The sequence below is a fragment of the Lithobates pipiens genome, unplaced genomic scaffold (assembly GCF_037356315.1).
Source record: "Lithobates pipiens isolate NorthernLeopardFrog02 unplaced genomic scaffold, aLitPip1_a1.2 Scaffold_27, whole genome shotgun sequence".
Taxonomy (NCBI): Eukaryota; Metazoa; Chordata; class Amphibia; order Anura; family Ranidae; genus Lithobates; species Lithobates pipiens.
The window spans coordinates 10,621,251-10,632,396 of NW_027507788.1; the positions used below are offsets into that span (position 1 = coordinate 10,621,251).

The window sequence follows — 11,146 nt, forward strand, 5'->3', positions numbered from 1 at the left end:
CCTGACAAGTCGCCCCCGTTCTGTACTACGGAACCGTTCTAATAGGAGCGACTCGAGTCGCTCCAACTTAGAAAAAAGGTTCCTGTACTACTTTTGCGGCGACCTCCATTGACTTCTATACAGAAGTCGTTTTGCAAGTCGCCGCTGAGGTCGCGGCAGGTCGCGGCAAGTCGTGCCGCGTATGGTGTGAACCGAGCCTTACCCCAAAAGAACTTTTTATTTTTTCCTGGATATATTGACTTGTGGATGATGGTACTGACTATTAATAATACTTACCAGAGGTGATACTCTTAATTTGTGAGCTTTGGTTAAACCCGTGAAGACAAAAAAAATGTAAACGTGTTTTAAATCAAATGGAAATTCTTCACAATGCAGAAAGAACACATTAAACCGACTACTATTACTTTACATGTCCAATTTCCACACATTATGGACATTACAACATGGTTGCCCAACCAGGTTTGGCTTCCTGTAGTCGGTAAGCCTTACTCTGTATGGAGATTCTTGCCTAACATCTTTTGGCTTCCTGCAGTTGGTATGTTTTACTCTATATGGAGGCCCTTGCACTTTTAAAGACGTTTATTTGATGTGGAAACTATAATCTGTAAGCTGAACAGTAAAAGATTTCCTCATTTTGTGCTGGTCAGTTCGTCTTGAAGGACTCTAGGTGACCTTCTGTGGAGGCAAAAGAGGTAAAGGCGGTAGAAGTCTCTTAAAACCACTTGAACGATGCAGGAACCGTCTGAAGTCAGCCACCAGGAACAGAATTTACCTCCACATGCAACGGAAACAACTTCTCAAGAGCTTCCACCCAACCAAGTTCAGGACTTCCAGCCCAACTATCCAACTTCAATATCTCCTGCACCTCCGGGCAATCTAGCTCCTCCACCCTACCCAACAACATCGATGCCACAAGGCCAACCACCTGTTATGCACCACACTGCTTATCCAGCCTCCCAGGTCGTAACGGCTCACCCACCTGGTACCTACCCAACCTACTATTCAAACGTTCCAGCCAACTTGACTCAACAGCAGCCTCTGTACACCACACCTATGGCTCCTCAGCCTTACTATCCACCTACTAATATGCCTCCATATCCCATAACTACAGCTCCTGGACCCCACCCTCAGTATCAAACTCAACCACCGTATCCAACCGCTACAGTTTTTGGATCTCAGCAGCAATACACTGTCTACCAGGAAACCAATCCCCCCATTGCTGCTACCCAGCCTACTGCAGTGATGATGTCCAGGCCAAAAGATTATATTTGCTGGTCAATCCTAAGTCTGCTCTTTTGTTTTTGCCCTCTTGGAATCGTTGCCGTTGTTTTCTCCAGCAAGGTAAGAGCGCGGTCCTATATTGGAAGTAGGTTAAACTTTAAAGTGTATGTCTGGCAAAGCAAAAAAAAAAGAAAAATGTACATCTCAGTCATACATGCACATTTCCTCATGCTTTGTCTCTTTAAAAAACCCTGCAAGTACAGGCAATGCCTGTTGATCCTGCCAGAAATCCAGTGAACTTCAGGAGCCTAGCAGCAGGCAATATAACACACTTACATCCGGACAGCCGTCCAGGTGGCACAGAACAGCGATCACCTGGGTCCACCCAAATATATAGGTTCTCCCAGCAGGATTTAAGAAAACCCCTGCCCATTGGCTGGGAAACCCCATATACTCATAATCTGACCTTGCATTGCCCCTTTTCATATCTAATGCCACCAGGTACCCGGCCACCGGCAAAAGAGAGAAGTGCAGCAATTACAGACATAGAGTGAAATCAATTGATCCTCAACAATTAGCCAAGGTAGCTATACCTGGCAGGTACAATTAGGAGTAACCCTGCCTAAACACCAGGGCGCTACATAAGAAAGTGAATGCTCTGGGTGAACCAATAGGATATGAGGGAATGCTTTCATAATTTTACTAGTAGCTGGCAGGAGCGTCAAATAAAAACCCTATTCGTTTGGATTAGTGGTTCATGGTTACCATGTGAATTACCGTATGGTGATATAGGTTGTCCTGGCTAATCTAAGTGCTAGGGGGAGAGAAAAAAAGAAAAAGTACTAAGAGTATACAGGAGGGGTAGAGTGGAGAGGGGGTTCTGAATTGTGGAAAAAGAAGAGTGATATGAAAGAGGAGGGGGGTTGGATTTGTGTTCCTTGTGGTTTTTGGTTCCGAAGTGGAATGCCGTATAGGAACTGTCTGTAGGTGATATAGGTTGTATTGGGTAATCTAGGTGCTAAGGGCAAGAAAAAAAAAGAAAAATTTACTAAGATTATACAGGAGGAGAGGTAGATTGGAGATGGGGCTGTGAATAGTGAAAAGGAGGAGTGACCCGAAGAAAAGAGGGGCTTGGATTGGTGTCAGGCTTGGTTTTTGATTGGTTCCAATGTGGGGTGCATTATGAGAGAAGTATGGTAGGCGATAGAGGTTGTCCGGGGTAATCTAGGTGCTATGGTGAGTGAAAAAAATAAAAAAAAGAGATTGGGTTGTGAATGGTGGAGAGAAAGAGTGACAAGAAATAAAGGGGGGTTGAATTAGTGTTCATTGTGGTTTTTGGCTCCAATGCGGAGTGCCGTATGGGAGCCGTACAGTTGGTGATGTACTGTAGGTTGTCCTGGGTAATCTAGGTGATAGGGGAAAATAAAAAAATACTAAGAGAACTTTGAAGGAGTAGATGGGAGAAGGGGCTGTGAATGGTGGGAAGGAAGAGTGACTCAAGCAGGGGTTGCATTAGAGTTCCTAGTGGTTTTTAGTTTTCAGTGTGAAGTTTCATACGGGAACTGTACGGTTGGTGATGTAGGTTGTCCTGTGTAATCAAAGTGCTAAGGGGGAGAAAGAAGAGAACTAAGAGATCAAGAGAGGGTTGGAATGAAGATGGAAGTGTGAATGGTGGAAGGGAAGAGTGACTCAAGCAGAGGTTGCATTAGTGTTCCTAATGGTCTTCAGTTTGCAATTTGAAGTTCTGTGTGGGAGTTGTACGGTTAGTAATATAGTGTTCCTTGTGGTTTTTGGCCCCAATGTGGAGGGCCGTATGTTAGCTGTATGGTAGGTGATATAGGTTGTCCTGGGTAATCTGGGTGATAGGGGAAAAGAAAAAAATACTAAGAGAACATTGGAGGGGTAGATGGGAGAAGGGGCTGTGAATGATGAGAAGGAAGAGTGACTCAAGCAGGGGTTGCATTAGTGTTCCTAGTGGTCTTCAGTTTGCAATTTGAAGTTCTGTGTGGGAGTTGTACGGTTAGTAATAAAGGTTGTCCTGGGTAATCTAGGGGCTCGGGGGAGAGAGAAGAAAATGAAGAGAATAAGGGAGGGGTAGAATGGAGATTGGTGTGGGAATGGTGGAGAGGAAGATTGACACGAAGAGGAGGTGGGTTGGATTAGTGTTCCTTGTGGTTTTTGGTCCCAATGTGGAGGGCCATATGTTAGCTGTATGGTAGGTGATATAGGTTGTCCTGGGTAATCTAGGTGATAGGGGAAAAGAAGAAAATACTAAGAGAACATTGGAGGGGTAGATGGGAGAAGGGACTGCGAATGGTGGGAAGGAAGAGTGACTCAAGCAGGGGTTGCATTAATGTTCCTAGTGGTTTTCAGTTTGCAATTTGAAGTTCTGTGTGGGAGTTGTACGGTTCGTAATTTAGATTGCCCTGGGTAATCTAGGTGCTCGGGGGAGAGATAAGAAAATGAAGAGAATAAGGGAGGGGTAGAATGAATGAAGATGGGTGTGTGAATGGTGGAGAGGAAGAGTGACATGAAGAGGAGGTGGGTTGGATTAGTGTTCCTTGTGGTTTTTGGCCCCAATATGGAGGGCCGTATGTTAGCTGTATGGTAGGTGATATAGGTTGTCCTGGGTAATCTAGGTAATAGAGGAGAGAATATAAGAGTGGTAGAAGAAGGGGCTGTGAATGGTAAAGGGAAGAGTGACACAAGAGGGGTTGCATTAGTGTTCTTAGCTGTTTTTCGGTTTGCAATGTGAACTGTATGGTAGCTGATGTAAGATATACTTGGTAATCTAGGTGTTAAGGGTAGAGAAAAAAAAAGGGAAGAGAACTAAGAGAAAGGCAGATTGGAGGTGGGTGTGGGAAGGGTGGATATAAGAGAGGTTGACACAAAGTGGGAGGAGGGTAAAGGAAGGGAAGTGGGAAGGGTGATAAGTGACAGCCCCTGGGGTGTCCATGAAATATCAGCTGGGTCATTGTAGAGGGGGTTGGGAGGAGGGTAAAGGGAGGGAAGGGGGAAGAGTGGTAAGTGACAGCCATTGGGGTGCCAAATAAATATCAGATGGGTCATGGTGGAAGGGGTTGGGAGGAGAGGAAAGTGAGGAAAGTGAAATGGGGAAGGGTGATAACTGACAGCCCCTGGGTTGACCATGAAATATCAGATGGGTCATGGTGGAGGGGGAGGGGTGTGAGGAAGGGAAAGGGAGGGAAGTGGGAAGGGGCAAGGGTGGTAAGCATCAGCACTTGGGGTGACCATGAACTATCCTATGGGTCATGGTGGAGGGGGTTGGAAGGAAGGGAAAGGAAAGGAAGTGGAAAGGGGCAAGGGTGATAGACATTAGCATCTGGGGTGCCCATGAAATATCAGATGGGTCATGGTGGAGGGGGTTGGAAGGAAGGGAAAGGAAAGGAAGTGGAAAGGGGCAAGGGTGATAGACATCAGCATCTGGGGTGACCATGAACAAGCAGATGGGTCATGGTGGAGGGTGTTGGGATGAAGGGAAAGGGGCAAGGATGATAATAAGCATCAGCCCATGGGGTGCCCATGAAATATCAGATGGGTCATAATATTTATTGGTTGTTGGCAAGCCAAAGCATCCACACTCTCATAAATGTGTCGTGAGAATGCAAGAGTTGTTCATTAAGCAGAAACCCATTCACTCTTTGTTTAATTCTTCTATGGAATAGTCTGCATTTTCCATGTATGGACAGTGGTTTGCTTGGCCACCAGTAGTATAAAGTCCACCAGTTTCTGTGGAAACTTTCTAGTTTGATGTGCAATAATTCATTCCAGGGATCCATCCTAACTTGAGTGTAAAAAAGTTGAGAACAATCTGCATTTTTTTTTAAACAATTCTTCACCAGAACGTTCCTTCTTGCCATTAATGAGTCAACTAAAAGCAAACATGTTTTTTTTTAGTTTTGGATGGAGTGGAGAGTAATTAGAACCCCTGTCAGGATTGTATTACTGTCTGTGCCCCCATTAAGGAGATTTGCACTCTCAATGCGTGCTGGTTACCGTTATCGTAAAAGAATAAAAAAAATAAAATCCAAATGTTAGGTTGTCCCCCAAAGAGCAATAGAGGGGATATGTTCCAATGGGGACACTAGTTCTGGTGACCCTGAGGACAACCATGGATTCCCGTTTTGGCTATGGGACCGGAAGTGAAGTCTCCTCAATGAAACACAGATGGCAAAAAAAAACAAAAAAAACACAGGAGTTGTAATCCTCCCTTGCTCTAGGCCAGCGATGGAGAACCTCGGCACCCCAGATGTTTTGGAACTACATTTCCCATGATGCTCAACTACACTGCAGAGTGCATGAGCATCATGGGACATGTAGTTCCAAAACATCTGGGGTGCCAAGGTTCGCCATCCCTGCTCTAGGCAAAAAAAAATAAAAAATGTTGCAGTTGCATCCTCTTAAAGTGACTATATTCTATCATCTTCCGCAGACAAGCGACGCCGTGTCAAAGCAGGACTGGACCTCAGCAAGAAGATACTCCAGCAAAGCGTTCTTGTTTAATTTTTTGTCTCTGATATTTGGAGTCGTATGTTACATTGTCATCATCGTACTCAGATTAAGTTAACCATCGTCCTCCTTATAAACCTAAAAAATGGTTTCTTAAAAATTCAGAGGACCCCCTAAAAAATGGCTAACTTGCATCCTTCCGACCTGCTGTATTGATATGACCTTCAAAATGAGAAAAATAAATCGATACAATTTCATTTCTTCAGTCGTTGCAAGAATTCAAGATTGGATTAAACATTAAATGGAGTCGGTTAGTAGTGGTTGTAAACTCTGTTACACCGCTTTTACCTACATCCATGTCTTTATGGACCTTGCTTTGTGAATATAGTGTATGCCGATGTATGGTATCCTCCATTATCGTCCTGACAAATTGTAAGACCTCCTGTACGCTGTGCTTATTTTTTCCTGTTTTCTCTGAACACTGTATTGCGCTAAAATCTTCTACACGCAAAGACTGAATAAATAAAAAGAATAAAGCGAAATGTCTGGGGTGTGCGCATATACTATTAACAGGGACTTTTGAGGTCTATGATATTGCTAATGTTTAGGTTGTGGAAATATTTACAGATTGCATTAGCTCGGCACATGGCCAGCGAATTCCCCTTTCACCACGCCTGCTCAGCATGGACGGGAGGCAGCGATAAGAGAGTACGGTATACACGGCAGACAAGAGGCAAGTATTCGGCATTGACAAGGTCATGGCAGAGTTTGCACTGTAAATCGAAGAAAAAAAAAAAAACAGGACACCGCTGAAGGAAAAAGGTCAGTTTGGAGAACTAAACACTACCCGAGTACAGTGCCAGGAAAAAGTATTCATACCCCTTGAAATTTTCCACATTTGGTCATGTTACAACTAAAAACGTAAATGTATTTTACTTGGATTTTATGTGATAGACCAACACAAAGTGGCACATAATGGTGAAGTGGAAGGAAAATGATAAAAATCTTCAAAGATTTGTGGAGAGCATGACTAAGGCCGCGTACACACGCGCGGACTGTTCGCCCAACTTTGTCCGTCAAACAGTTTCGGCAAACAGTCCGCTCAAACTTAGCATGGACGGACATGGCCACACACGACGGACGAACAGTTTGCTGAAACCGTGCGCGATGACGTGAACGGCACGTACGACGGGACGAAAAATACGACGTCCTATACACTGCATTATAGCTTTCGGCGTGAAAATCCTTTCTGAGCATGCGCGGAACTTAGTTTGACGAACAAGCCTACACACGAGCGGGCTGTTCGCTGAAACAAGGTTTCAGCGGACAGTTTTTCGGAAATTCCGAAAAACCTTGTCCGTCCAACTGTCCGCTGAAACTGTCCGCTGAAAGCCCACACACGAGCGGACTGTCCGCCCAAACACTGTTCAGCGGACAAAGTTGGGCGAACAGTTCGCCCGTGTGTACGCGGCCTAATAGTTGTCCTGTGGACAGATTCTCCCCCCCTGAGCTGTGGATCTCTGCAGCTCCTCCAGAGTTACCATGGACCTCTTGGCTGCTTCTCTGATGAATGCTCTCCTTGCCCGGCCGGGTCAGTTTAGGTGGACGGCCATGTCTTGGTAGGTTTGCAGTTGTGCCCATACTCTTTCCATTTTCCAATGATGGATTGAACAGAGCTCTGTGAGATGTTCAAAGCTTGGGAGATTTGTGTATAACCTCACCCTGCTTTATACTTCTCCACAACTTTATCCTTGACCTGTCTGGTGTGTTCCTTGGCCTTCACGATGCTGTTTGTTCACTAAGGTTCTCTAACACACCTCTGAGGGCTTCACAGAACAGCTGTATTTATACTGAGATTAAATTAGACACAGGTGGACTCTATTTACTAATTAGGTGACTTCTGAAGGTAATTGGTTCCACTAGATTTTAGTTAGGGGGTATCAGAGTAAAAGGGGCTGAATACAAATGCCCCCCCCCCCCACCCCACACACTTTTCACATATTTATTTGTATCATTTATTATTTTCCTTCCACTTCACAATTATGTGCCACTTTGTGTTGGTCTATCACATAAAATCCCAATAAATTACATTTACGTTTTTGGTTGTAACATGACAAAATGTAGAAAATTTCAAAGGGGTATGAATACTTTTTCAAGGCACTTTATCAACAGTGCAAAGTTCAAAAAAAAGTCTGAGTTCTGTATCTAGACAGGCGGCCTATATCCCGAATGGCCTTAAAAAAAAAATAATCATAATGCAGTTTTAACCGATTGCTGTGCTGGATTGTTGGGGAAGAACGGGGACATGTTTGCCGGTTGGATCCTTTGCCTTTTTGATGAGCTTTATAAGAATTGTTGGGCGCCTCGTTCATTCCTTTCATCTAATGTAGAAGGACGAAGCATCTGCCTTTGCTCACCTTTCATACCAGCGGTGGTGTCCGGAGTACACTAGACACGTGCGGTTCGTTTCGTACCGAATCGAAATTCAGACACATTTTTCATTCTTCGGATATTCAGATGTATCCAAATCTCTGAACTGGAACAAATTTAAACAAATCCGAATTAATGAAACAAAAAATTTTGTAACAAATTTGAATAGTTATCGAATTCAAATTTCAGAAGAGATTAAAACCCCTGATCAGGGGTAAAAAAAATTACATAATTGGTGTCAGTGGAAGGGCTAGTACCCTATGATTGATTTTAGTGTTAGAAGTGGTTCCGCATCTTTGGTGTCAGTGGGAGGAATAGTACCCCATTGTTGGTGTCAGTGGGAGGACTAGTACCCCATTGTTGGTGTCAGTGGGAGGAATAGTACCCCATTGTTGGTGTCAGTGGGAGGACTAGTACCCTATGATTGATTTTAGTGTTAGAAGTGGTTCCGAATCTTTGGTGTCAGGGGGAGGAATAGTACCCCATTGTTGGTGTCAGTGGGAGGGCTAACACCCTATGATTGATTTTAGTGGGAGAGGTGGTTCCCCATTGTTGGTGTCAGTGGGAGGAATAGTACCCCATTGTTGGTGTCAGTGGGAGGGCTAGTACCCTATGATTGATTTTAGTGGGAGAGGTGGTTCCCCATTGTTGGTGTCAGTGGGAGGAATAGTACCCCATTGCTGGTGTCAGTGGGAGGGCTAGTACCCTATGATTGATTTTAGTGGGAGAGGTGGTTCTCCATCTTTGGTGTCAGTGGGAGGAATAGTACCCCATTGTTGGTGTCAGTGGGAGGAATAGTACCCTATGATTGATTTAAGTGAGAGAAGTGGTTCCCCATCTTTAGTGTCACTGGGAGGAATAGTACCCCATTGTTGGTGTCAGTGGGAGGACTAGTACCCCATTGTTGGTGTCAGTGGGAGGAATAGTACCCCATTGTTGGTGTCAGTGGGAGGACTAGTACCCTATGATTGATTTTAGTGTTAGAAGTGGTTCCGAATCTTTGGTGTCAGGGGGAGGAATAGTACCCCATTGTTGGTGTCAGTGGGAGGGCTAGTACCCTATGATTGATTTTAGTGGGAGAGGTGGTTCCCCATTGTTGGTGTCAGTGGGAGGAATAGTACCCCATTGTTGGTGTCAGTGGGAGGGCTAGTACCCTATGATTGATTTTAGTGGGAGAGGTGGTTCCCCATTGTTGGTGTCAGTGGGAGGAATAGTACCCCATTGCTGGTGTCAGTGGGAGGGCTAGTACCCTATGATTGATTTTAGTGGGAGAGGTGGTTCTCCATCTTTGGTGTCAGTGGGAGGAATAGTACCCCATTGTTGGTGTCAGTGGGAGGAATAGTACCCTATGATTGATTTAAGTGGGAGAAGTGGTTCCCCATCTTTAGTGTCACTGGGAGGAATAGTACCCCATTGTTGGTGTCAGTGGGAGGACTAGTACCCTATGATTGATTTTAGTGGGAGAAGTGGTTCCCCATCTTTAGTGTCACTGGGAGGAATAGTACCCCATTGTTGGTGTCAGTGGGAGGAATAGTACCGTATGATTGATTTTAGTGGGAGAAGTGGTTCCCCATCTTTAGTGTCACTGGGAGGAATAGTACCCCATTGTTGGTGTCAGTGGGAGGAATAGTACCCTATGATTGATTTTAGTGGGAGAAGTGGTTCCCCGTCTTTGGTGTCACTGGGAGGAATAGTACCCCATTGTTGGTGTCAGTGGGAGGAATAGTACCCTATGATTGATTTTAGTGGGAGAAGTGGTTCCCCATCTTTAGTGTCACTGGGAGGAATAGTACCCCATTGTTGGTGTCAGTGGGAGGAATAGTGCCCTATGATTGATTTTAGTGGGAGAAGTGGTTCCCCATCTTTAGTGTCACTGGGAGGAATAGTACCCCATTGTTGGTGTCAGTGGGAGGAATAGTACAATATGATTGATTTTAGTGGGAGAAGTGGTTCCCCGTCTTTGGTGTCAGTGGGAGGAATTGTGGATTCTGGGGCTCCTAACACACGACTGGACTTTTCGACGGACTAGGTCGGACGGTCTTCCCGGCGGACATTCAGCGGAGTTCCGACGGACTTTGCGAACGAACGGACTTGGACACTCACAATCACAGCAAAGTCCGACGGATTTGAACGTGATGACGTACAACTGGACTAGAATAAGGAAGCTCATAGCCAGTAGCCAATAGCTGCCCTAGCGTCGGTTTTTGTCCGTCGGACCAGCATACAGAAGAACGGATTTCTCCATAGGAACTGGGTCCGGCGGAGTTCTGGCCCGAAAAATTTGAAACATGTTCTATTTCTAAAGTCCGTCAGATTTTTGGACAGCAAAGGTCCGATGGAGCCCCCACACAGGATCGAATTGTCCGACGGATTCATTCCGTCGGACCTTTGCTGTGGAAAAGTCCGGTCGCGTGTTCGCGGCACTCGGCTCATGTGACGGAACGCGGAGGCAACACTGCCGACATGATGTACCAATCAGTCTTTAGAAAGGTTTCGTTTGGCACAGGTTTCCTTTATCTGGACTTTGGGACTGTTATGCTGCTTAGGTTTTGTGTGTTCAGCGTAATCTTCTTATTTACTATCCTGGCACATCATCAACATTCAGCAAAGTCTGAGCATTGCTCCTGTTTTGCTAACGGATAAGTCCTTTAACCACTTACTTACTGGGCACTTAAACCCCCCTCCTGCCCAGACCAACTTTCAGCTTTCAGCGCTGATGCACTTTGAATGACAATTACGTGGTCATACAACACTGTACCCAAATGACATTTTTATCATTTTTTTCCCACAAATAGAGCTTTCTTTTGGGGGTATTTAACCCCTTCCCGCCGAGCGTACGCAGATCTGCGTACTCGGCTTCCGGGGGGTATACCGGGATGATGCCCGCACCTGCAGGCATCATCCCGGTACCGTTTTTTACAGCGGGCGATTGGCTTTCCAGCCATAACAACCGATGCGGCTAAAAGCCGCTCGGCTGTTATGCCGGAAGAGCGGGAGGGGACGTCCCCCCCTCCCGCCGCCTCTC

The 11,146-nt window shown here is 45.4% G+C and overlaps 1 long non-coding RNA gene across 1 annotated transcript; it reads left to right on the forward strand.

Moving 5' to 3' along the window:
- The first annotated feature begins 538 nt into the window (after nt 1-538).
- LOC143933502 (uncharacterized) lies at nt 539-6,233 on the forward strand. The gene is made up of 2 exons (XR_013263105.1): nt 539-1,341; nt 5,675-6,233. It is a non-coding gene; the product is annotated as an uncharacterized LOC143933502 (long non-coding RNA).
- Nucleotides 6,234-11,146: the final 4,913 nt, after the last annotated feature.